We start from the raw sequence: 27,456 nt of genomic DNA, 5'->3' as shown, positions 1-27,456 counted from the left end.
ATCAAGCCCCCCCCAAGCCCCCTTGCAGTCACTGTCCATCAGTGTAGTAAGATGCTATAGAGTCATGCTTGTCTTCTCTGTGCTATACTGCCTTTCCGTGCCCCCCCTACATTATGTGTACTGATCATAATACCCCTTACTCCCCCTCTCCCTCCCCACCCCTTCCCTTTGGTAGTCCTTAGCCTCTTTTGAATCCCCAAATATCACGTACATGTTATCTTACTATTAACTACTTTTGAAGAAAAATAGTTTGTTTAATAGCTCACAGGAGCTGAAACACATTTGGGAGGGAGTTATATTTTTGCCCGTACTTTACATAAGTGTGAGACTTCTCAAATAGACCACATTTTAAGTGCAGCTTCCTTCCTAGGGGACTGGAGCGCGGGAGCAGTCAGTGGTGCCGTGCTGACGTTCCAGGGTCCTCTCCGTGAGGCACACGTTTAACCTGAGGGTGATGGCATGCTGCTTTCCTGGGGCCACTGCTTCTTCCTTTTTTTGGTTTGTTTTAAAGCAAAATATATTCTTATATTTTTCAAAACAACTAGTCATAATAAGCATCCAATAACTAGAAAACAAATCTAAAACCCAATTTTGAAGAAATAAACCATCTGTACAATTTCATACTTTTATAAATAATAATAGCAGCTACCATTTTCTGAGTTCTAATTATGTAAAATTTTTGTACTACATACTTTATATACATTATTGTATTTAATCCTTCAACTACCCTGAAAGATATATTACTTACAGTTTACATATGGGAAGTTTGGGCTCAAATACACATAACTCAGCCTTCCTCCCGGACACCAATTAGATGTTTGTTAGAAATGCCTGTAGGCCATCTGAGAGAAGGAGCCACTGCCAGGGAGAGCAGTGGTCAGGCACCAGTGGCATTCTGGCCCGGCCTATTGCTCCAGGGGTGACTTTCATTGTTGTCTCAGTCTCGACCCTCTACAACTTCCGGAGCAAATGTCCATGTCGGACCTGTTGGCCTTGAGGCTCCTGACTGAGTTCTTCCCCTGCTGTCGTAAGCGTGTGCTTCACCCTGCTGCCCTCTCCGCGGTTCCTTTCCTCTCCTAACTTCCTTCGAAGCTTCCCCTCTCCACAAGTAACGCCTGAGCACCTCCTGCGCGCCAAGCCAGCCCTCCTCTGAGAACTGGAGATGCAGCGTCACAAACGCAGCTATTTCACGGGCACCTCTACTCAGTGGAGCAGACAGAAAACAAGTAAGGAAATAAGTAAAAACAAGTGAGTAAATCAATAAACAAAGAAACCACCTTGCATCTTACTTTGAAATCAGACCGCTTTTCAGTCTCACACGCGACTCCAGGCTTATGGCCAACCACACATCAAAAACCCTCGCAGGGGCTTTTTTCTCATCTGCCATAGGCAGTCTGCCCCTTCTTAGGCTGTGGGAATTCACTGAAGGAATAGCCCTGGCCTCGGTGTCCCTTACTTGCATTACAAGCCTGAATAACGAGCCAGGCTGTGTGGGGCTACTAACTCTTCTATATCGGTTTTCCTCTTTATTATGTGTTAGCCTCTCAGGAGCTACAACACAAGAGAAGCTAGCCAATCATACCATCCATCTTTACTCCGGAACAAAGTGTCTGCCTCAGATCCTTCCACCTTTAACCGAATGGAATAGTCTGGAAAGAAACCTGACACCCTCTTTCAGTCCTTCCTTCCCAGATGCCTGTATCTTTCTTCTGGCCAGTGGTGTGACCCCTTGATCTCAGGAGATGCAAGGACACCCCCTGCTGCTGTAGTTGTCCTCTGATAATACTATGGTCACTCTTCCCACAAAGGTCTCCCCTCAACCTTGTGAAGGGGAAAGGAATGTGAGCTTTCTACCTCAAGGTAGAATATGGTAGGCCCTTAGTATTCTTAGGAACTATGTCCTCAGTCCTTAGCTAATGTTCAGGTTCATAAAAATGCTATAATGGCACATGATTTTTCCATAAGGTGCTGTCAAGTATAAGTGGCCCCTTCAGAATCTTAATGATGCTATAAATATGGTACAAAAATACTTGAATTTCTTCAAAGAATTGTCAGTTATGCACAAGTCTTTATGCTTCTCTCCACTTCCAGCAGCAGTATAAGGAGTTAACTCCCCTGTGGGGTGAGTGTTTGAAGTAAAAAATGCCACTTCAAGGGAGTGACAGTGACTTCAGCAGGAGTGAGCATAGTGGTACGGTAATGACTGACACAGTGGGCACTGGGTCTGAGGCTGCAGGCTGAGAGCTTCACATACGTGGCTCCTGTAATCCTCCAGCAACCTTTGACATAGGTGCTTTTATTCCTGTTTTCAAGATGAAAAAACTAAAGCACAGAGAGGTTAAATAACCCACTAGTGATTGGCAGAACAAGGATTCAAATTCAGACTGCGTGTCCCCAGAGTCGATGCTGGAATCTCAGCTCTGTAGTCCCTGTCGATGTAAGCAAACAGTGACCGTGGCGAGCTGTAGGAGCAGAGCAGTCAGCTGTCCTCCCTTGCTCACTGTGAGTGGCACTCCCATACCTGTCATCGGTGTAAGGCATTCAAATCCATGCCTCAGTAAAGTGGCAGATTGTCACATGTCACAGGTGACCCCAGTCCCTAGGAATGGGAGCTCCCTCAATGCCAGTGGCCTGCTGGCACTCTGACTTCACTGGCCTACTTTCTTTACAGTTCATCAAGCTTTGCATGTCTAGTTTGTGCTGCCCACTTTCTCTCCACCATATTTTTCATTATTTCAGGGGAGGTGAAGCCCTGGGTGAAAGAGATCTGAGTTTGGAGATGATACTTCTAATTAAAGAAAAACCTAGGGGGTAGGAATCCACAATTTCCTATGAATTCGAAGGAGAAAATAATTTCCTATTTGATTCTGGAAAATAAGAGAAATGCCTCCCTCCCCCAACAAACTCCATTTATTGAAGCTCCTAGGTACTGTCAGTTAATGTAAACACAATAGCATCCTTCAGCAAAATAGCTGAGTTATTCCCACTGCTTTTTTATAAAGCCTTCTGCTATAAATCCAAATTTTTACAAGAGTACAATCTTACAAAAAACCAGTTGTTTCTTTCATGTTCCTTGAGTTTTCCATGCCTTTAAAACATTTTAATAAGCAGGGGGGAAGTAATTTTTATGTTTTATAATAATGAAAGCTACCCCTTTTGGAAAAACAAACAGTAATTTTCATTTTTGCATGTTGTCTTCCATTCCAGGCTCAAACTCTTAATGTTTTCCGTAATTTTCGTATACCTCACATTAGTAGAGTAACTCCAGTAACACACAATCCCCCAAACTCAGTGGCTTCACACAAAGTCCCCATCTCCCTCACTCTGCATTTCTAACGCCAGTCAGCAGGGGGCTCTGCTTCTCACAGTCCCTGAGGTTCAGACCTGAGGAATCTGGCCCAATCTGCCACACTCACGATCGCTGGGGCGGAAGAAGGAAAAATAGCAGATTACAGACAGGCTCTTAAAACTCTGCCTGGAAGTGACACCCAGTACCTCAGTTCCTTTCCACAAGTGAAAGCAAGTTACAGAGCAAGTCATGGAGGGTGGAGTTGTACATCTCCCATGTGCCTGGAAGGGAAGAGAAGGAATATTTGAGAACAGCCCTTATGACTCCCATAACAAGCCCATAAAATGGGATTCATAATAATACCTACCTCACAGGGATGAAACAAGATAGTATGCATATCTTATTACTATACATATTATATTATATTATACCTGAACCATAATTTACTGTTTTCCTACTGTTCACTATTTAGGCCAGAGCAATGAGTTTAAACATGATTTCAGAATAAATATTAGAATCTGTTCTGTGGCACCAGCCTCAAGTTGCATTTAGCTGCCCCTGCACGAGGTCCCTGATGCACACACACACACACGCACACGCACACGCACCCAGGCATACCATAGTCCGCTACCAATCCCCACACCAGCGGTTTCCTCCCCACCACTTCCCCGTTAAGGCTTGCAGCAATGGAAGATAAATCAGGGGTCTTGTCACACCCACTTTCTTATAGCAAGGTTCTTAACCACCTCTGTGCACAGTCTTCCTCTTTTGTGGTAAAGAACTTAAAATAGTATCTATCTTCCATTCCAGCCAGCTGCACAAATGCTGAACACACACACTCACACACACATCTGATCACCTGTTTGCCCTGTGGTCACAGATTAGAAGATCAGATACTAACAAAGCCCAGCTCAGCAATACAGCCAAATATGCCTGCATGTCCTGATTTGCTCCCACTTAAACTCAGGTTGTTGTCATAGTACCTCATCTCCTCCCTGCCTCAGCCTGTGTGTGCCTTTTCCTAAGAATGACTTTGGTGCCCAGCATTTAAAGTATCCAGCTACAGCCTCCTCTGCACACTAAGTTACAGCATCCTGTTCCCTCAGGCCAAGCACGTGCCTGGCACACAGTAGTCATGTCTGAATGAGAATAGAGATGACTTTAGAAATGAAATGAGGCTACACTGAAGGTTGTACTGCCCCTGTGAAGGCAGTAACATAACCCGAATATAAAATTCCTCTGTTGATCCAGGTCCAGAGACCACTGTAGCTTTTGAATTGCCTATATTGTGAATATTCAGCCTTCCAAATTATAAAGTAAAATGTTAGTGGGACACTAGGGTCACCTGGCCTGTAGTTTATTACATTTAACTAAAAAATTAATGACTGATGATTAGCGATGTGGAGCATCTTTTCATGTGCCTGTTGGCCATCTGAATTTCTTCTTTGGAGAAGTGTCTGTTCAGCTCCTCTGCTCATTTTCTAATTGGCTTATTTGCTTTTTGTTTGTTGAGGTGTGTGAGCTCTTTATATAATTTGGATGTCAACCCCTTATCAGATCTGTCATTTATGAATATATTCTCACACACTGTAAGATGTCTTTTTGTTTTACTGATGGTGTCCTTTGCTGTACAGAAGCTTTTTAGTTTGATATAGTCCCACTTGTTCATTTTTGCTTTTGTTTCCCTTGCCCAGGGCAATATGTTCATAAAGAAGTGGCTCATGTTTATGTCCAAGAGATTTTTGCCTATATTTTTTTCTAAGAGTTTTATGGTTTCATGACTTACATTCAGGTCTTTGATCTATTTTGAGTTTACTTTTGTGTATGGGGTTGGGAATGTAAACTAGTTCAACCATTGTGGAAAGCAGTATGGAGGTTCCTCAAAAAACTAAAAATAGAAATACCATTTGACCCAGGAATTCCACTTATAGGAATTTACCCTAAGAATGCATCAGCCCAGTTTGAAAAAGACATATTCACTCCTATGTTTATTGCAGCACTATTTACAATAGCCAAGAAATGGAAGCAACTTAAGTGTCCATCAGTAGATGAATGGATAAAGAAGATGTGGTACATATACACAATGGAATATTATTCATCCATAAAAAGAAAACCAATCCTACCATTTACAACCACATAGATGGAGCTAGAGAGTATTATGCTCAGTGAAATAAGCCAGGCAGAGAAAGACAAGTACCAAATGATTTCACTCATCTGTGGAGTATAAGAACAAAGAAAAAACTGAAGGAACAAAACAGCAGCAGACTCACAGAACCCAAGAATGGACTAACGGTTACCAAAGGGAAAGGGACTGTAGAGGGTGGGTAGAAAGGGAGGGATAAGGGGGAAAATGGGGCATTACGATTAGCACACATAATGTAGGGGGGGTGACACGGGAAAGGCAGTATATACAGAGAAAACAAGTAGTGATCCTATAACATCATACTACTCTGATGGACAGTGACTGTAATGAGGTATGTCGGGGGGGACTTGATAATGGGGGGGTCTAGTAACCATAATGTTCAAGTAATTGTACATTAATGATATCAAAATAAAAAAATTAAAAAAATTAATGACTGACAGGATCTGACTGAAGTTCTGTTAGAACTGGAAGCAACTCAACATCAACGGGAGTGAGATAGGAAAGGGGAAGGGACAGAATGGCAGGGGGCAGGGCATGGGCAGTAGGCTCCAGGGCTACAGAGCGGGAGACAGAGGGCCTCAGAAACTCAGGCCTGGCTCAGGATAATGCTGGTCCCACCAGGCCTGCCTGGCAAACAGGGCAATGTAGAGACTCCAAGAGGGATCAGCAGCAACTGTAGTTTAATAAGGAAATGTGTCCATTTGAGGACATAGTATGTGCACATCAAACTGAACTGCTTCCCCCGTGAAGGAAAGCCAGGACTGGCAGGAACTAAGAACCCATATAGGATGTGTGAGACTGCCTAGTCTAGCTCTGGTACTGCAGTTCATTAACACTATTCCTTTGGCAAGTTACCTAACCTCCTATGCTTGAGTTTTCTACTCTATAAAATGGGATTAATAATAGTACCTATCTCACAGGGATGCTATGAAGATGAAACAAGATAGTACGTATATCTTATACATATTATATAAGTACATGCATGTGATACAACATATATATATTATATAGTATCTGTATATTGCTTAGAACAAGGACTGCCCAACAGTAAGTGCTTTAAAAATGTTAGTCCTAGGAGGTGTTCTTGAGTCCCAGATGCTAAATGGAATTTAGGACAAGGTCCCAGAAATAGAAGGCAGCCAGGTTCCCTGTAGAAAAAGTTGAAGTTCATAGTGGAAAATCAGTTAGAAAGTCAAGTGAAGACCTAGAAGGTGCAGGAACTTACCTTTTTGAAGCTGGTTAAAGATACAGAAGATGGACAACTTGGATAAACCTTGAAGACATTATGCTTGTTGAAAAAAGAGCTAGTCACAAAGGGACAAATACTGGATGATGGCACTTATATGTCATACCTAGAATAATCAATTCATAAACAGAAGAGGGGATGGTAGTTGCCAGGGGTTGAGGGGAGTGGAGAATGGTGACATTGTTTAATGGGCACAGAGTTTCAGTTTTGCAAGGTGAAAGAGTTCTGGAAACGGATGGTGGTGATGCTTGTACAACAGTGTGAATGCACTTAATGCCACTACACTCTACACTTTCACCTGATTAAAATGGCAAATTTTATATTATGTGTATTTTGCCATAGTTAAAAAAAAAAAAAGGAAGCCTGTATAAAACATGGACTTTAGTTGTAAAATGGATCAACCTTGGTGCTTTAATAGTAACAAATGTATATCATACTAATGTAAGGTGTTAGTAATAAGGGAACCAGTTTCAGGGGTACATGAGAAATCTGTGCTCTCTTCACAGTTTCTTTCTTAGATCCAAAACTGTTCTACAAACTAAAGTTTATCCTTAAAAAAATAGCTGTACAGGTGGGAAGAATCAAATTAAGAGCCATTTTGGCTATTGTCAGGGATACTGAAGTTACCAGAGAGGTCATTTTGAGTCTGAAAACACAGACTGTAAATGTGGTTTAGACGTGGTTAGTCGGAAAGGGCCTAAAGGAACCAGAAGACTGGTTGCAGCAGCAGGTGAATGGATGGCCATCGACACTGGCTGGGAACGTCACCCACAGACCCATGCTCACAAAGACCCCATTTTGCACACATGTAGGAGGAAAATCATAAGAACATGCATACTGTCCATTAAGGGTGTTTCAAATTCCAAATAGGGAAGATGACTAAACCTGAATCTTTAAGCAAAGCAAAAAGTAGACAATTAGGAACAGACAGAATGGTCGTGGGCAAGGCTTGACACATTGGCCCCAGAGTCCTTGGAGTCTGGTGGGTCTAAGCAGAGTTGGGTAGCTAGCCATGTCAGGACTAAACTGTCAGCTGATACTATAAATCAGATGCCATTTTAAAATAAGATTGGCCATTTGAAATCTTGTCCCTAAAAGTCCAGAAAGTCTTCATGGATCAGGTCTTAGTCCAACACATTTTTAGAACCCATGTCCTTATTTGGTATTTTTACCCATGTTGTTTTAATTCTCGTAACTTATAGTCTTATTACCCCAGAGTATTATGTAAAAAACTAGAATCAAATCATGTAATAAGTGGTAGAAGGAATCAAAACAATGGTCTTCTAACCATAACTATGAAAGAATGAATTGTGAGTTTCTAAGCTCCTTTTCTAACAATTGCCAAACCAAACAAAAAAAAATCATGTATGGTGGTGAGATGTTTGCCCAAAGGCCTGACCTAGCCAGGCAAGCAGGCTACAGAAGGAGGCCCTGCAGAAGTCACTGATGAGCAGAAGTGGGCACAGAAGAGTCTGGTGGGTCCTCTCATGGAACGTGTGCCCTGCTCCTCCCATGCTGGACACCAAAATGTCAGCAGTATGGCATCATTTTGAATATCTGTGCAGTGCTGTGAATATTTGGCATATACAGATTCTGACCAGTCAGCATGGGAAGAAGATGAAGAAGCTGTGGGGGAAGCAGGAACACATGTCACACTGCGTACACAGTGGCGGGAGAATGTGAGCCTAGTGTGGCAGGGACATAATGAAGGGAGCATGCACTGAGCAGCTGAAGGAGCAGGCTTGGGAGTGGGGGCCCTGGAGGGACCAAGGGATCTGGGCAGAGGCAGGAAAGCAGTAAATAATGTTATGCCATAAGTGAAGAAATCTTAAAAATCAGTATTACTGATTTGGTGATATGAAAATTTCATTAGACCCCTCATATTTTTTAGTTTTCCTATCCACTTTATTTATTGGGATACTTTCAATAGAGATCCCAGAAAAGGAGACACATACATCAGAATGCAAAAATGGTACAGAAAGATTAGCATGAAACCTCAGCCTCCACTAATCATGTTAGTTATGGCACATAGTAAGTGTTCAATAAATTTTTTTGTGGTTGCAACATGGAATAAATGGCATCAATACACGTGTGTGTGTGTATCTTTGTGCAGCTTTAGTTGCTATGTGAGTTTTTTTTTTAATGCATCTATTTACCACCATATACTCTGCCTTTGAGGTCAGGAATCATGTAATTAATGTCATATCTGTAACTATTCACAGCTTCTGTGAGGCTTTTCCATTGTGGGGTGGGATCTAAACTAATAGTTTTCTAAATTACAGACTAAGTTAACACGGTGTTATTTTATTTAAAATGCTAATCTTAGACCACCCTATTTCTAGGTGCTAGCCCACCATTAGTAGCACTCAGGTAAAGGCTGGACCAACAACATTGCGTGGGAGTCAGGATTAAAAGGTTCAAGGATCCCTTCTGACTCTGAGTCCATTTTTCTGTGACTCTCAAGTCCCCCAAGGTCAATATTATCTGTATATATGAGGAGAATTATAGTACTTGAGTACATTGCCTTTACGTTGCAAATCAATATTGTTTAGACTGAACTGTTCATTCTGTGAAATGAAAAGTCAAGCTACTCAGTTGCAGCTCTTATAGAACCTCCTGGAACAAGAATGGAGATGACCAGGGTGCTTTCAGGACCACTGGAAATGGTATGAGGTTTAGGAAAGTGTGAGGCTTTTCTTAGTATAGTAAAATGTCTCTCTTTAATATTTTGAAAAATTTGTACCTGTTGGCTAAAGCATTTTGTAGTCCCTACTAATGACTTAGTCCTGGACCAGATATAATGTGGTGATCCATACATCCTCACCCTTCTGTTAACCTCTTATACATTCAACCAGTCCAGAACTTAAACAGCTACAATAGGCAGAAAAATTCCTGACCTAGTTTTTGAATCTTTACATGATGCATAGATAAAAATAATTTCTCTGCACTCATTAACTGAAAAGTCTGGAAACATAACAGCTTGGAAGCTCTCCATTTCTAAAATTGGTGCACAGAACAATGCTAAGTGGTTTGCTTTAGGAAAAAATGTGTTGGTTTTAATTAATCCATCATTGAGCCTTTCAATGGAAATAATTGAATAAAATCTTTTTATTACTCTTTTTCCCAATTAATCAAAAGAGAATAATGTAACTTGGGAAGGACAAATATATGACTAATCCTTCACTCCCATCATCTTTTGATTTCCATGTATTGGACTAATGATTCAGATAACTACACAACGTGGAACTTTAAAGTTCCATCATTGTTGCTTCTTGTCTTGTCCAACTTACGAGATCAGAAAGCAAATTCACTCTCCTCCCACCACCTCTGTCTTTATCAATAGCATATCTTGTGGAAGGCAGACTAAAGCAGAGAATGAAACAGAGACTGCTATTCATTGGGTTTACAGAAGAGAGTTACCTGTCACAGAGAAGTTCTCTTCCCCTCTGTCTGAGTAAACCAAATAGATAATCATGGCTAGAAGAGAGAGAATATGAGATCATTTGATAGAGAAACTTTTGAACACAGCTGAGTTTGTAACTGTACCTTAGACACTTATATCTGAAGTAGTTCAATTCAGGATAAGGAATGTTGGAGGGATGGATCACAAACAAAACGTCAAGTCAAAGTCATGGGTACTCTCAGAAAGAGAGAGTGCCTTTTAGAGCCTGGCTCCAAGAAATGGAGAAAGGAAGGCAATTCAAGGACCTTACAGCAAATTCTTAATGCAAAAGAATTACATATATGTAAACATTTTTAAAACAGCAGGGTGAGTGACCCAAATATTCCCACTGCTCCTCTGACCTCATGTTGTATCCGAAGAAAAAAACAACAAAAATGATGGAGAGAAGTATTTCTTTCTTCGGTCAGAAAGTGGATGTACCCATATGATCCCAATAGTAATCTCAGTTGTTTTTGTCTTGATTAGTGATTAGGGCATTTCTGATAATAAGTTGCAAACCTAGGCAAATACATTTGTTCTTCTTAACAAGCGGTAATTAAAGTGCTTTAGTAGCTAGTGAAGTACTTTGGGAAATTTAAACTCAAACCCATGTTTGTGTAGTAACTTCCTGATTTAAACAAAGCCAGTGTGTGTGTGTATTGCACTGGGGGAGAAGAAAGGAGGAAATCAAGGAGCTTGTATATAAACAAGCCACTTTTATGTGCATTTGAGGTCTTGGCCCTTCTTTCTATTCTCTTTCCTTTTGGGATCTCATCCAAGCTCAGAATTTAAACTATGTCATCCGTGGAGATAACTAATTCGGAAAAGAAAGATTCACAGTGACCATAATAGTAAAATAGTGGATAGGTTGTTCTGGGTAAAAGGGATTAGACTTCATCTCAGAGACAGCCAAATTCCATCACCAGGGAAGCCAGCCTGCGGGTGAGGCTAGTTTCCTAGCACTGACTAAAGGAGAGCGGGGAAGAGGCAAGAATATACAACCTTGAGTGCTTTCTTACTCTGTCGTAAACACGGTCATGCTGCTTTCCCTAAACTGTTTTCATCATAGTTGTAACACAACTACCATTTAATGTATTGCTTTAAAAAGAAAAACTAGGTGGAAGGAAAGCCACTTTTTGAGAGTGTGGCCAGGGAAAATTACCTCTGCCCTCCCACTCTCCAGCCCAGCTATGCTCTCAACTGTGTCACCTTCAGAGGGAAATGACTACAACCTATGGATTGATTTATAGGGAAGTCCTCTGCAGTGCAAATAAAAGGAATCATCTTATGTGAAAGCTACCTGGCAACAAAGGTGATGGCCTTAAGGGTTTGTAAGGTGCCAGGAGTAAAAAACGTTCAAGCCAAATGCCCATCTGTCAGAATTGCTGGAAAGGAGATTCCTGCTTTGGGTCGGAGCTTGTGCTGGGGACCTTCTGAGGTCACTAAGAACTTGGAGTCTGCCTCACTGCCAAATTTGCATTTGCAACCCTAACCGCCCTCCTGGAATCAGGGAGCTGCCGAATTGGCTGTGACTTCAGAGACCATCTTATCCAAGCCTATACAGAGAGGTTAAGGGAGCGCCGCGGCCCACTTTGAGCTCCTGTCCCACTCCTTCAAGTGCTGCGCCCTTTACTTTCCATCAGTAGAACCACCATCCTCCCAACTCAGAGGTGCAGACACTCAAGATCATCTGCCTCCTCTTTTTCATTGTCTCCCACAGCTAGTGACCAAAGTGACTGGTTATTTAACAGTGTCATTCCGAGCCTCCCTTCCACTGGGCGTCACCACTGCAGCGTCGGCTCCAGCCTGTCAGTGACTGCCTTGTGAATGTCCCCAATTCCAGTCTCTAAGCCACACTGCAGACTGTCACCAGCAACTACTACACCATCTCAAGGTTGGAAGAAACCAAAGAATTCATCTCATCCTACCTCCTATCTCCTGCTTGATCTCTTGATGAAACATTTCCTCTTTCATTGACTTTTCCCCTTCTCAGAAGTCCTAGGTGGCTTCTCTTCCCTCTCAGATATAAAGTTCTTTTCCCCTAGCTTTGCATTCATGCCTCTGCTCCCATCTCCTGCTAAGTCTGGCCCTGGTTTACCTTCTGGCTGCTCTTTCACCAACAGCAACCAAGGAGGCTAGTTTTCCCACTATTCCATGAGCTCCCTAACACATTTCTGCCTCCAAGTTACAAATGACAGCTAATCAACCAAACTAGCTTCAAAAAAGAAAAACAAAACCAGCTCACACTAAGTAAATTGTCCAGAGTTAAATCTGGTTTCCTCAGTCTTTGTCTTCAGGAGTCTGTCTCCGTCTGGTTCTGCTTTCCTCAGAGTTGGTTCCATTCTCAGGTCCCCCTTCTCCATGTAGTAGTAAAGTGGCCACCAGCAGCTTCAGGTTTATATCCTCTCAGCAAACAACCCTGGAGAAAGGAGAGCTTCTCTTTACCCGTGGTTCCTGCAGGAGTCTCAGGATCAGGTCTCACTGGACTGCTGTAGATCCCGCACCCATTCTGAATGTTCACAGTGGACAGGGTGCTTCGGTAAGCAAGGTCAGTTCAGCCCCACCTGAATCACAAGAGCTAAGGGTAAATCTAAGGAAAATCAGGGAATTATTATCAAAAGAAGTGGGGTTGGAGACTATAGTCATTCCCTCCACCTAAAATGCTCTGCCAGTTCTCTTCAGCTTCTAGAAGGCCCAGCCCAGGTACCACTTCCCCCAGGAGGCCACTTTATAACCAGTCTACTTACTGTGACCCCTGAACACCTTCCACCCTTGCTTTCTGGAGCACTCCAAGTCCCCATAACTGCGTGCTAAGGTCCTTAAAGGCGGAGGCCACATTGTGCATCTTTATACCATGGTTTTCCTCACCACACCTAGGACTGTGCTTTGCACAATTGATACAGAATATACACTGTTGTGGTGTGGTGACTTGTGAATGTAACATGTCAGAAAGGGGGATGAGGTGCATGGGAAAAACAGATATATGTCTCCATGGATGTGCATTAGCAGGCAGCCCCTGGGCCTGGTGGCAACATGATTGATGCAGGCATTTGGCCATCTTGGTAGCCAGGGTTGAGGTCTCGGCTAATGGGATTTGTACCACAGCATGCTGGGCAGCAAGATGATGGAATTACAAGGTGCACTGACTGCAGGCTATTTTGTCACTCTGACCTCAGTTTCAGCAGGCAAGGACAAAAATAATAGACCAAAAGGCAAATTAGAGGAAAGAATGAAGAGAAAGGGATAAGAGAGGCATTTTTAGGGGCAGTAAGGACATAAGTTAGAAGAAAAAGTCAAGACCATGGCCAAAGACGACAAGAACTACTTGTTCTCTGAAAATAAGGCCTATTTGCTCTCTTCACATATAGCCTTTTACCTGTTTTTTATTGTGTGCATGATCAGAGTGCATGTGTGTTTTGATCTAGAAACACCTTTATTTCTCTCTCCCTCCAACTTCCTCTCCACATCACCCCCTCCTCTACAGTGTCAATGTTCTCTGATCCAGCAACCCTTTCTGAGTAACTAGTTCCATGTTTATTGACGTTTATTTGTAAAACAACTTCAAGAAAATTCGTTTAGCAAAAGTCATGTCATCTTGTTTTTGCATTCCTTCTAAATGGGAGGAATTTATTTGGTATGGTTTAAACATTTTAGAGAATGAAGACTTTGGCTGTGTCACTTACGAAACAAGATTTTGCGTTGTATAAAACTGATCTAAAGAAGATGTTCATAATATTTGGGGGTTAACTTTGGTCCAATGCAAGAGAAAAGCTTGCATTCTTGAAGAGTCTCTAACAAAAGGAAACCAAGGGCCAATATAATAGAGCTTGGTGAGATTTAGGGGTTACATAGCTAGGGTTCTCAGACCTTAATATGCGTGAAAATCACCTGGGGTTCTTATTCAGAAGGTTCCCAGGCTTTTCCCCAGGGGGACTGATTTTGTAGGTCTGCAGTAGATCCAAGAGTCTGCAGTTAACATTGCAAAAAACCTAATCCTAACCATAGCCCTGGACCCTGACCCACGTGATTGGTGAGAGTGCTCCATAAACCACACTTCCGGAAATACTACCCCAGGCCAAACTCCTACTCTTAGACATGAAGAACTTCAGCCAGTGGTTGAGAAGTGGCCTGTTGGACATCACACTGCCATTACAGGCTACACCTTACTCACTAAAACAGGAGTAATGGTGCTGTCCATTTCCAAAAGTTATTGGGAAAACTACACATGAAACTGCATGTGAAGCGGAGAACCAAGATGGCGGCATGAGTAGAGCAGCAGAAATCTCCTCCCAAAACCATATATATTTTTGAAAATACAACAAATACAACTAATCCTAAAAGAGAGACCAGAAGATACAGCACAACAGCCAGACTACATCTACACCCGCGAGAACCCAGCTCCTTGCGAAGGGGGTAAGATACAAGCCGCGGCCCGGCAGGACCCAAGCAACCCTCACCCCAGCTCCCAGCGGGAGGAGAGGAGTCGGAGCGGGGAGGGAGAGGGAGCCCAGGACTGCTAAACACCCAGCCCTAGCCATCCGCACCAGAGCACAGACACACAGTGCATGCGTGGGGTGCTGGAAACTAGGGAAACAGGACAGTAAGACCTGTGAGCGGGTCCCCACAGCCGACACACCCGGGACAAAGAAGAGCGAGTGCTTTTTGAAAGTCTTAAAGGGACAGGGATCCCACAGCTGGACGGAAGCATCCCGGGACACTTAGCACAGCAGCTGGGAATCCTGGGGAACTCTGGGCACCCAAACCTCCGCAAGCACAGCTTGGAGGCCCCTCACCACAATAAACAGCCTCCCGCCTGTTCCCCCTCCAACGCGGCTCCGCCATATTGGAGAAGCAGCCTGAGGCAGGCCATTCCCACAGCAACTGCAGAGCTAAATAAACTCCATAGCAGCTGGGCAAGATCAGAAACCCCGTCTGCACGCAGCTGCCCAGCACAAGCCGCTAGAGACCACTGTTCTCCCAGGAAAGGAAGGTCATAAACTGGCAAGAAGGGACTTTCTCTTACCCAACACACACGCCAGCTCCCCACAAACATATCTATCACCATGAAAAGGCAGAAGAAACTGATACAGATCAAGATCACAGAGGCAAACCCTGAGGAGATAGACCTAACCAGTCTTCCTGAAAAAGAATTAAAAATAAAGCTCATAACCACGCTGATGGAGCTGCAGAGAAATATGCAAGAGCTAAGGGATGATGTCTGGAAGGAGATTACAGAAGTGAAACAAACTCTGGAAGGATTTGTAAGCAGAATGGATAAGATGCAAGAGGCCATTGATGGAATAGAAACCAGAGAACAGGAATGCATAGAAGCTGACATAGAGAGAGATAAAAGGATCTCCAGGAATGAAACAATATTAAGAGAACTGTGTGACCAATCCAAAAGGAACAATATCCACATTATAGGGGTACCATAAGGAGAAGAGAGAAAGAAAGGGATAAAAAGTGTATTTGAAGGAGTAATTGCTGAAAACTTCCCCAAACTGGGGGACGAAATAATCAGTCAGACCATGGAAGTGTACAGAACTCCCAACAGAAAGGACCCAAGGAGGACAACACCAAGACACTTAATAATTAAAATGGCAAAGATCAAGGACAAGGACAGAGTTTTAAAGGCAGCTAGAGAGAGGAAAAAGGTCACCTACAAAGGAAAACCCATCAGGCTATCATCAGACTTCTCAACAGAAACATTACAGGCCAGAAGAGAATGGCATGATATATTTAATGCAATGAAAGAGAAGGGCCTTGAACCAAGAATACTGTATCCAGCACAACTATCATTTAAATATGAAGGAGGGATTAAACAATTCCCAGACAAGTAAAAGTTGAGGGAATTTGCCTCCCACAAACCACCTCTACAGGGTATTTTAGAGGGACTTCTCTAGATGGGAGCACTCCTAAGACTAAATAGATGTCACCAGAGAAAATAAAATCACAGCAAAGAAAGCAGACCAACCAAATACTAACTAAAGGCAAAAAATAAAATCAACTACCCACAAAAGCAGTTAAAGGAAGAACAAAAGAGCACAGAATAAAACAACCAACATATAACGAATGGAGGAGGAGGAATAAGAAGGGAGAAAAATAAAGAATGACCAGACAGTGTTTAAAATAGCTCAATAAGTGAGTTAAGTTAGACAGTAAGATACTAAAGAAGCTAGCCTTGAACCTTTGGAAACCACGAATCTAAAGCCTGCAATGGCAATAAGTACATATCTTTCAATAATCACCCTAAATGTAAATGGACTGAATGCACCAATCAAAAGACACAGAATAATAGAATGGGTAAAAAAGCAAGACCCATCTCTATGCTGCTTACAAGAGACTCACCTCAAACCCAAAGACTATAGGAACAAAGAAAGACTGAAGGAACAAAACAGCAGCAGAATCATAGAACCTAAGAATGGACTAACAGTTACCAAAGGGAAAGGGACTGGGGAGAAAGGGAGGGAAGGGAGGGATAAGGGTGGGGAAAAAGAAAGGGGGCATTACGATTAGCATGTATAATGTGGGGGGGGCATGGGGAGGGCTGTGCAACACAGAGAAGACAAGTAGTGATTCTACAGCATCTTACTACATTGATGGGCAGTGACTGTAATGGGGTTTGTGGGGGGGATTTGGTGAAGGGGGGACCCTAGTAAACATAATATTCTTCATGTAATTGTAGATTAATGACAACAAAATTAATTAATTAATTAATTTTAAAAAAAGAAAATACATGTGAAGCACTTTGCATAATGTCTAATAACTAATAAATTCAGGCTGATACTTAAGTATTATTATCAACTTAATTGTTATTACTTATGTATTTCCCTACTTGAACTGTATTCTCCTATAGAGGTTTTTGTCAAAAGGCAAAGGACTCTTTGGGATGAACTGGCAAGGTTTCTCTAGAGAGCAGGAGAGGTTCTCCAGAGCTGGACAGAGAGACATCTTTCCCCAGCTCTCACCACGTGTTTCCTCCTGCAGTTCCGGCAATGGGTGACTGACATTAGGACTTGATCGTCCCCAAGCGAAGGCTGCCCACCCATCTGGGAGATTTTCCTTTGTCCTGCAGTGACTATGAGGGATGCAGTCTGTCATAGAAACAGAGATATTAGATCAAATGATAAGCAGACAAAAGTCAGTTGTTGGGAGTAAGAGGGAAATACTAATGAAGGGTAATGAGAATTTCTCAAGCATGTGAAAAATGTCACTGCATTCTAGAATGTTAGTGCTGAAAGAAGCCTCAGCAAATGTCTTGTGCAGCACCTTCCCCTCCTCAGTTACTACATGAGAAAAGTACCTGGTTGGAGACAGACTTAGTGTAAGAGTCCTCTTCAGTCCCTTCAGGTCCAGAAACAAACAACCCTGTAGTGCCTGCCTCACAGTATTAACAAAAGGGCCCCATGGCGCCATCAGAGTTTCAGATGTAGACACAAGTTCATAGCCTTGTAATAAAGAGTAGGGCCAAATGCGTGTGCATGGGCATGTTTTCTAATTGCACTCAGAGTGTCATTGTTTTTCCTTCTCACCTTGGGGAACAAAAACAGCCCTTTTTCGTCTAAAGGAACAATTTTGATGCAATAGGAGAAAATGAACCTTATTTCCTTTGTGTCTGACTTTATTTCTTGTGTACAAAGAACTTGTGTTCTAAGGAAGGTCTGGAGATGGCAACTGGGACCATAACAATCAGGTTTACTGTTCAGCCACACAAGGAGGCTGTCTGTCAGGTTAACGGTGCCCTCTTAAAACAGCAGCAACCAGCCATTTAATAAAAAACAGCCCTTTCCGGGGCCTGCTTGGGCTGGTTAACCTAGATTTATATTAACAAATGAAAACATGAACATAACCTTGGCCTGATGTAAGCACATACCCCTGCCATGCTTGGGTTTTCTTCTCAACTTGGGGCACCTGGCCCTGCACTTACAGCTGCATGTTGAAGTCTCATCTCTGTGGACAAGATCAGTGAGACTGAGTCAAAGAAGGCAGGCACTAGGGGAGTGCTGTGGCTAAGGTCTCCACAAGAAACCTCATCTCTCTCATCTGCCATGGGACCTGGTGTGCGCCTGCCATTGTGAAGCTGCAGAAGAGGGAGGAACAAAGGCTCGAAAACATGCTTGGTGAGCAGTGGCCCCTCAAGCCACTTGGTCTGTGGGCCTCAGCTCTTGTGGAGGAGTCAGCCAGGATTTGTGAGAGCCTGTAACTGCCATGTCAGGAAGAACCGCTGCTATTCTCAGCAGCTGAGAGCTGGCAGCAGCTGCCAACAATTTTTTTTTTTTAACTCAGACCCCATACTGCTCCCATCCTGCTGATTCTTTCAGTGTTCCTTTCAGAATGGCAGATGGTGACAGTTCTCCAGATGTTCGAACTTTCATGTTCATCTGAGGTTTATACAGTGTGCCAGGGTTATTTATGTCAGTAGAATCATACGCCCAGCACAAGCAGACCAGGTGGCATGCTGCTCCAGCTGCCTGTCAGAGTGGCCTCTGCACAGCACGAGTGGAGTGCTGAGCCCAGACTGGGTCCCCTACCATTTTCCAACCCTCTTGACATATTACAGTTGCATCCCACTCCTCTGGAAGGACAACACTTGCATCTGAAGCCCAGGGTTGTTTCTGGAATGGTGGGTGTCTTTGATCCATTTGCCCTCCTCCCTTATGTGGCTTTAGTCTCCCAGGCTGCGTGAGTCCCCCAAACATCAAAGTCCTGGGTTATGAAGAAGTTTCATTCTGACCTTCAATCCAATTTTGCTAAGATTTCAGCAACTCTGTCATCTTTGTCACTTCCCCCTTGGCCACCCTCTGGCTGCTCGCCCTGGGGCAGCTCCCGCAGTACCGCAGAGGCCGAAGGACCCAGGACTGCATGATCCTTTGGTGGACAACTGTGGTTTTGCCTGCCCTGCACCAGCCCTTCTTTTGAGAATCCTTCATGAGGAACTGCTCTTCCTCTTCCTCTGTCTGATTGTACTGGGGACTGTCTTTCACAGTATCTCACCTTGTTGGCCACAGAACTGGCCACTTAGATTTCTTGTCTAGGACTTTACTAATTAAAGTGAAAGGAAGAGCCTACCTTCTTGGCTAGGAAGCTGGGAGCATGTGCTCATGACAGCTGCTGGCAGCCGCATTTTCATGCTTCACAGGTGATGCGTTTGCTGCAGAATTAAGCTGATCGTCAGAGAGAAGAGACAAGGGACAGAAAGGGCATGGCGGGACCCAGGTCCTGCTTTCATGGTCCCAGGACCCCGCAGCCCTTCCTTTGGCTTGGTTACTTGAGTAAACTGAGTAAGTTTCCCTCTATTCCTTAAGATAATTTAAGTTGGATTTCTGTCACTTGCAATCCTATCTGATGTTGTCTCCTTGACTTCTGTTAGCACATGCCTCCATGCTCCTTGGAGATTTCCAGTCTCTTGGAGTCTTCCAGGCTCCATGGGGTAGCACTTTCCCTTTCTAGTGTGAGAGGTGATTCTGACACACTGTGGGGGGACAGCCCCTGTAACCAGGGAGGACAGTTCTTTGAACGCCTAAAGGTGGTCTTGGGCTTCTTCCAGACTTCGCGCTCTGCCTGTGAAGAAATGTATTCCAAAGCACCTCATGTGACATTTCAGAGACCCCAAGGCCAGAAGAAATGTTGGGCCCCCCCTATAGCCTTCACTTCAGCAACACTTCTGAGGTCCCTATAGTGTTGCTGACCACCGCAGGAGGTATCTCAACCTATGGTGGGACACTTGCTTGATACAATCAACTGTGTTTTCTCCTTGAGAAATTCTCGTGCAGCCAAATAGCTACCTCTCCTTGAATACAGCATTCTATTTCAGGCCATATATATTTCTCAGCCCTAAATCATTGTGACTGACTACTGCCTTTGTCCCAGCATACCATCATGGAAAAACATGTCTTTCCACTTCAGTCCATGTAAGTATATTATGTTCAATACAAGTCCCGAGGCAGAATCTGCTGCCAGAGTCTCTTTACAAAATGTCCAAAAGGTATGGCAAAAGGAGACCAACTCTCAGTGGTATTTAAAATAAGGCTACGAGCAGGAGCTCTGGAGTCCACCTGCCTGGTTGGACTCCAACTCTGTCACCTACCAATGGTGGCCCCTTAAGCAAATCACTTAACTTATCTGTGACTCAGTTCCCACATACAGAAAATGGGGACCATAGTAATACCTGTTTCAGAGGGCCGCTATGAGGAGGAAATGTTCTAAAAGACATACATGGCTTAGCATAGCTTCCACCACATTAGTAATCACTCAATAAATATTAGCAGTAATACTAAGAGTTGTTGCATATGGAACCTGTGGGATCTGGTTTCTTACATTATGGTCCTATGTTTTGCTTCTGGGAAATCAGACTTGGCAAAATTGGCAGAAAGAAGACCAGTGCAGGTGCAGGAGAAGGATGCTGGTCTGACCTCTTGAAAGCCACCATCCTGAGCCCTCCTGTCCAGTGCAAGTGCAAAGGGCAAACCCTTGAACACCAGCTGCCCACTGAAAACCCAGCCACATCACCACTCTCTGCCGCCTCCTGAACAGGGCTGCCTTTGTGGGAGAGGGGGGATAGAGGTGAACCTTGAAGAGGGGGAGGAAAGTAGCCGACAGATGGAGTGAGGAACTCTCCAAAAGAGGGTATAGCGTGGGAGAAGGCTTGACGTCAGGAGCAGGAGGGCTGGGTGATGGGGGTGGGTTGAGATTCTCTCTTGTGGATCAAAAGGAGCAGGGCCGAAAAACAGCAGACACAAGAGGAGCGTGCAACCATGCTGACAGGAGCTGGCTCCTTCGAGGAGGAGAGGGCTTCTTCCATGTCTCTTTCATGGCCCTAAAAATATTCCTCCCCTTCCCACTGACTAGTCAGATGTGTACATCTGCAAACCCACCAGTCCCTGAGCTAAGGTTTGTACTTAAAGGACATGATTAGATCCTGGACTTAATTTATGCATTTCTTTGATATTGATGCAGTTGTGTAAGCCATGGTTATTTTATTGATGTTTCTTCAGACTCTCCTCTTAGGAGTTTTGCTAGCCTGCTTGCTCTTTTTTTTTTTTTTTTTTTTTTTTGCTGCTTTTCCAAGCTTTGGATCTGTTTGTCCATGTGTATTAGATTGAAATATTTGAAATTGCTGACTTTCCCCCATATTTGGCCTACCAAAACAGCAGTGTCATATGGCTCAACTGATATTTTTCAAGTTTAGGTTAGAAATGTAAGTTTCCAGAGGAGTGGCGCCATAGCCATGTCCCTGAGTAACAGCCCCTGAAGGGTAGCCTGATGGTGACTAGAAGCTGGTTAACCGTCGACAGCAGAAACTGGACCAGAGAAGAGATCACAGTTAGACAGCAGCATTCTGTGCCAGGCACTTGCTCTTGTGTTCATGCTCATAATCCTCACTCTAACCATCCCCTGGCCCCTGGTCAAGGCAGCATGAGGGACAGAGGCACAGAGAGGTGGGCAAGCTCGCCCGGGGCTATACAGCCAGGAGGTGGCAGAACTAGGGCCTGACCCCAGGCAGCCTGGCTCAGGAGTCATAATCTTAACCATGACACTACAGAGCATCTGAACAAACAACCATGCAGTCAACAGTACTCGTTGGTCTATTGCTGTAGACTGCTGCTGTTATTATTCATCAAATATTCCTGCCTAGCCTTTCTGGGTTTTGGATATCCTGGTATTGTTGGCTTGGATGAAGTTATTTTTCTGGATAAACTCTACTGTAAATCCTTTAGAAATTAGCTGCTTGAGGATTTTATTTTTACTTGGTATTTCACCACCACCCTCCCACTCCTTTCATCTCCTCACTCACGTTGTGAGTTCCGGAGGCTTTACAAAGCCATTCTATATTCATCTTCTCATTCTTCCCTCGTAATACTTGTCCCCTGGATGAGGAAACGGTGCTCTGACAGCAGAAAGGACTTGACTGGGGCACGCATCAACTCCCTTCTGCAGACAAGCAGCAGCAGTGGCCATGTGACTGTCCATGTCGTGTTTCCTCAGAGCGCACTTGCAATTGTTGAAGACATGCGGGAGCCCACTCCATTGCTCGGGGCTGTGTGATTTTGATGAGGCCATCTACCCTTGCTGAGCTTCTGTTCTTTAATTTTAGGAAGATTGGAGCTATTTATACCTGGCAGGATTGGTGTCCGGTAGTGTCTGTGACCCCTTTACATGTAGACATGTCCAAGGTTTCTTTCATCTTTGCTCTCTCTAGGCTGGCTGTCCTGTGATACTACAAGTCACAGTTACTGGTAGAAACTGACACCAGGTCTATAGGGTGTAAGACAAACTAAGCTAAATGCCCATTCTTCACTAGTCTTATCTGTAAAGTACTGTAGTGAAATGACAGCTTTTAGAGGTTTCCTTTGCCAAATGGGGACAGTTAAAATACTGACTCCATAGAGGGCTCCCTGTGAGGACCCAGCAAGGTGATGGGTGGAGCCCAGGGCTGGGCACTTGTAAAGACCCAGATAATGTAGCTGTTGTAGCTGTTGCTGGTATTTGTTTTTGTTACCTTTCCAACAGGCCTTTATAGTTCACCTAACCAGTAGAGTGAATTGTCACTCCTATGGGGCCTTGTAAAGTTGTAAACACTTTTCTGCTATTCTGCGACTACTGAAAAGATTCCTTCATTGGGTTTCTAGATGCCAGTTGTAATTTTATCATTGGTCTCCTGCTATTTGATGACTTTCCAGGGAACACTTAGGTCAATGAAGATTTCTGTTCTAATCTGGGGTAAAGTGGGGGAGAGTGTAAGTAACATTTCAGAGAATGAGAGGATTATCATTCTTCTAGTGGACCTGTTACCAACATGTGTCCCCTTATCACTAACAGATTGTAAAGCTATAAACCTTCCTGTTCTATAAATCCTGAGTTCCATTGCAAGAAAGGAAAACGCCAGTCAGTGCAGCAGCTCCCTGGTGCTTGCTTGGCTCACCTGGGTGCTGCCTGTATGTGGTTACTGCTTATTTCAAATGACATTTTTAAATTAACTGTTGCAGTAACAATGGAAATATTTTAAAGTCTACTTTTAGTATTTTGGTGGGAGCTTAGTGGGGAGAAGAGAAACTCTATCCCAGAGTAGAGCTGAACTGGCCTTGTTTAGCTTATTGGTTTTATTCTCTCACAGCTGTTACCCTTCGAGGTGCCCGTCTTAAGCTGCTCATTCCCTCGCAGGAGATGCAAGGGTGCTGCAGACAGGAGAGCAGCTCCTTTAGGCTGCCCCCTAGAGAGATACCCGGCTGTGGGATTCACGTCTGGGCCCCACATGGGACCACCTGGGGTAGGGCTGTGGGAGAGGGTGGGGGTCCAGAGCAGCTTTTGGCCTTTACTCAGACAGATAGACAGAGAAAGCAGAAGTGTGATCCTCCAGCTTTCCTGCTATCATCTGCCCCTAATTCAGGCTTCTGTTTACCAACCTGGCGTCTGAACATGTCTTGTTACTGTCTCTCTGTATAAATACCACACTACGGCCTGTCACTCTGCCATCTCTTTCCCAAGGATGTTCTTAAAATACTGATCATCTGGAAGCAGCGTGCCTTCTGCCTTAGATAGTGTTGGAATGCATTTTAATAACCCAATTCCCTTTTAATCCACAATCACTATCAGCATTAGTCAGGATAGTCTATGTTTCATTGCAGCAAGAAAAGAGCCCCAGAAGTCCAGGGACTTAATTAAATCCTATTTCCTGCTAATGTTACACATCTGCTGTGGCTCAGTGGGGTCTCTGCTCCACATGTTTTCTCAAAAGACCCAGATGGAAAGAAGCTCACTCACTTTGAAGCCACACCACCTGGAAGAAGAGGCCTCTGCAGACAAGATGGCAGGGCGAGAGAAACGATGAGCCAGAGGGCCATGTAAGCACTCAGAGAATCCCTGCTTGCTGCCTGTCAGCAAGAACGGGTCACATGACTTCAAGGGAGGCTGGGAATGAGGTGGATCACGTGGATACTCAGTATACAGGTGATGTCTCTGCCACAATTCATCCCCCTACATTTTCTATGTAACTTAGTAGATTACAACTTTCCAATCATAAGTTAGTTTTCCTAAGAGTACTGGTTGGATAGAGAGGAGTTGTCAGTGTTCAAAACCTGTGCAATCTCAGCTAAGCAAGCCCTCCTCAGTGTTCCTCAGTATGCACCTTCATCACAGGCCTTGCCGTAGTGCCTTAGATTCGATTGTCAATGTCTCCATTCCTGCCTCCCCTGCCTCTCCCCCCACTAAATTACTGAATCTTAAGGGTGGAAAACAATTGTTCGGCTGTTAAAAAAAAAATTGCTACTACTCAGCAGAGAACCTGGCTATTTAATGGCAGAAAAGGGAAGAGAGGAAGGGAGGGAGAGAAGAAATGAATGAATGAATGAATGAAACAAAACCACCTCCTAGAGTGAGTTAGTCATAAACTAGATTCATCTTTTATGGATTGATTTTTACCAGTGTAGTGGGCACCAGTCTCAGGATAAACATTTAGTTATATACCAAATTCAACTTAAATTTTTTTTCTCTAACCCTTAATTTGTATGTTGTACTCCCATTCCCCCAGGTGGTGGAAACTTACTGTCTGGCAGTTTGAGGTTTTCTAGGGCCATGTTGCACTCAATCTCTCTGAGTCTCTTTGAATTCCGTTAGACCAAGAGAAGCTTTCTGCTGCCTTGAGCAAGGGCCCAGGGTATCAGAGAGCCTGAGGCTTCATCTATGGCCATGGCACTCTGGGCCACATGCAGTGCTAGGCTGTAAAGAACTCCTCCGACCTGTGACACAGCCATCTCTGCTCCAGGTCTTCTGCTTTCCTGGGATCCATTCAAGCAGTGACGCATAGACACACCCTTTGTTCTGTAAACCTACAAACAAGTCAAAGGGTTCTCTCACTCCCCACCAGGATCCCTGATCCAGGGACCTTTCTCTAGTCTTGGGGTTAGAAGGCTACATCTGCCTCTTTCAATCCCCTGAGTATCCTTAGGGCCTAACTTTCAAAACTCAATAGATAGCAACTGAAAGGAGATAAAAAGAAATGTGACCTTATGCACGTATGTGAAATCTGTCCATATGCTAAAATATTCTCTTGCCATGCTAGTGCCACTCTCGAGGGAACTTACTTCTTTGTCCCCAGATTTAATCTAGAGGCATCTTCATCTTGTCCCATACCCTGTCCACCGGTGTCTGCAGACAGTGGACATACTTATGTGTTTGAAGCCATTGGTCCACCACTTCTGCCCAGAGCAGGCTCACAGGCAGCTTTACACCACACATTTGAGATGCATGCTGCAAAGCCAGGCTTTACCTGCCCTACCTGAGACCCTCTCCCCAGTAGGTAAGCTACCCTCTGCTCTCCTGGATCCTGCACCAAGGTTCAAAGACTTCTTGCCCATACTGACATTTTCATGGTACAGGCCTGGTGCATTCAGGCCATAAATGAAGGAATGAGAGATATGTACCTCTATTTAGGGTTGGTCCTTGTGGTTTGCCCATGAGTCCCTGCATCTTCAAAGAAGTGGGAAAGGTCAAGACTTCAGGGTGGTCACGACAGACTGCAGTTCCAGCGGGGGAACCAGTGGACCAGGGGACATTTACTTCCCTGTGCCTCTTAGAAATCTTTTAAGAAAATCTGTTTGCTGGAACCCTGAGGGAAGACAGCCCATATAAAAAAAAGAGTCTGAGAACACCTGTTGGTTAAGTCAAAAAGGAAAGTAATGGGCCTCAAACATCAAAGGGCAAGTGGCTGCTTTCAGTAACAGCTGAAGCCACAGATGGTTGTTAGAGATAAAGGCAGTGCGCCCATAAGGAGCAGCCCTGCGCAGTCCCGGGGCTCCTTGGCTGAGCCCTGAACCAGAGTTTTATAATGTACATATTGGAAGAGATCCCACTGTTGAAATATAAATGCGTAGATATAAGTATTAAATATAAAGAGCAAACATGTGTTTATAGTAAATTCATGTTCTATGGGTATTTTAGTGTCCTCTAAGAACTCAGAATGAGAACATGGAGCCCCAAAGAGGTCAGGTGGCTTTGCCTCAGGCCCCACAGAGAGTTGTTGGCTTGACACCATCTACCAAAGTTTAGTCTCCTGGCTACCTGTCCTGTGTTTCTCCTTCAGAAGCCTCTATGCTCAGAATTTTAACTCAGCCTGGTGATGCAAGAGAGGCTTTTGTAAACCATATCTTAAGATATCTGCTTTTAATAGATTGGTATTAAAAGTGCCTGTATAGAGAGAAGAAAATAGAAGGCAGAATGCTGGAGAAAGAATATACGTTAGAACTCTGGAAATAGACACACAGAAAGAATCAACCCGCCCATTATTTTAAATGCACCCTGTCCACCCCCATGAAGGTTACACACTGGCAGGAAAAGAAAGGATCCAGCATTTTCTCTTACTGGTTGCTTTTGTGGGCATCAACATCCACAGGGTCATAACTTCATAATACATACAAGTAGGAGCTGGAAAGGATGATGACATTTCTGTGTGTGAACCACTGGTCACAGTGAAGAGACTTGGCATGTCCCCACTAGCCATGGGGATGTTAGCAACCACTTACCTTTGTGGGGGTTCTGTACAGTTTAAGCTGCATTCACTAGCTTATTGGCATCTTCAAGATCACATTGAGTTCATTAGTAGTTCTCTTCGCAGAAGTGGAAATGGAGTCTCACAGTTGAAGAATCTGTCCAAAGGTCCTCAGTAAATCCAGGTTCTCTGACTCAAAATCCTTCATTCCCTCGGTAGTGGTGTGGTTGCCTCGGTTGGGCCTTTCAGGGGCAATGGGCCTTGTGATGGACTAGGAGGGCAGTGGCTCTGCTGATTAAGATCCATTCTCTAGTAGCTACGAGAGGGAAGAGAGAGCACATCCACGGGGCTCTTGCTGTATCCCAGGCACTTAGTATCCTTTCAGTGGTTCTGTTTACAACACTGCACTCTCTCTCTGAAGGCCCCCAGCCTCTGTTGTATCCCTGAAGGGCCTGGTCACAGTGAGGAGACTTGAGCTGTGCCCACTAGCAGAGGGACAGGGTAGTATCAGACTTTTAAATCTGTGTCACTCTCATTTCCCATATAATGTGTAAAGTTGCATATGTGTGCATGTTTCTTACAGTCCACATGATTTCTTCTGTGATTTGCATGGGCAGATTCTTTGCCTATTTTTCTATGTGGTTGTCTTTTTCCTATTGATTTTCTTACTGATTTCTTCATTTTTCCATCTTTGTTTTATATATATATATATATGGGGGGGTGTTTATGTGTGTGTATATGTATTTATTATAAATATCATATAGTAGCTTAAGGCTTGTCTTTTCACTTTATAGTATCTTCGGATTTTTCTAAGAAATTGAAAATTTTGATTTTCACATTTAGTTTTTCAATG

The 27,456-nt window shown here is 43.9% G+C and overlaps 1 protein-coding gene and 1 long non-coding RNA gene across 2 annotated transcripts in view; one reads left to right on the top strand and one right to left on the bottom strand.

Annotated features, from left to right (window-relative positions):
* The window catches only part of SCFD2 (sec1 family domain containing 2), a 455,587-nt gene that overhangs the window by 355,783 nt on the left and 72,348 nt on the right, over window positions 1-27,456 (top strand). The window lies entirely within an intron of this gene.
* LOC118916053 (uncharacterized) lies at window positions 1,701-27,372 on the bottom strand. The gene is made up of 5 exons (XR_005026272.2): window positions 25,540-27,372; window positions 24,663-24,945; window positions 17,089-17,214; window positions 12,366-12,684; window positions 1,701-3,570 (listed from the first exon to the last, which is right to left on the bottom strand). It is a non-coding gene; the product is annotated as an uncharacterized LOC118916053 (long non-coding RNA).

This window comes from Manis pentadactyla, chromosome 5, assembly GCF_030020395.1.
Source record: "Manis pentadactyla isolate mManPen7 chromosome 5, mManPen7.hap1, whole genome shotgun sequence".
Taxonomy (NCBI): domain Eukaryota; kingdom Metazoa; phylum Chordata; class Mammalia; order Pholidota; family Manidae; genus Manis; species Manis pentadactyla.
This window is presented reverse-complemented; position numbering and strand designations above follow the sequence as displayed.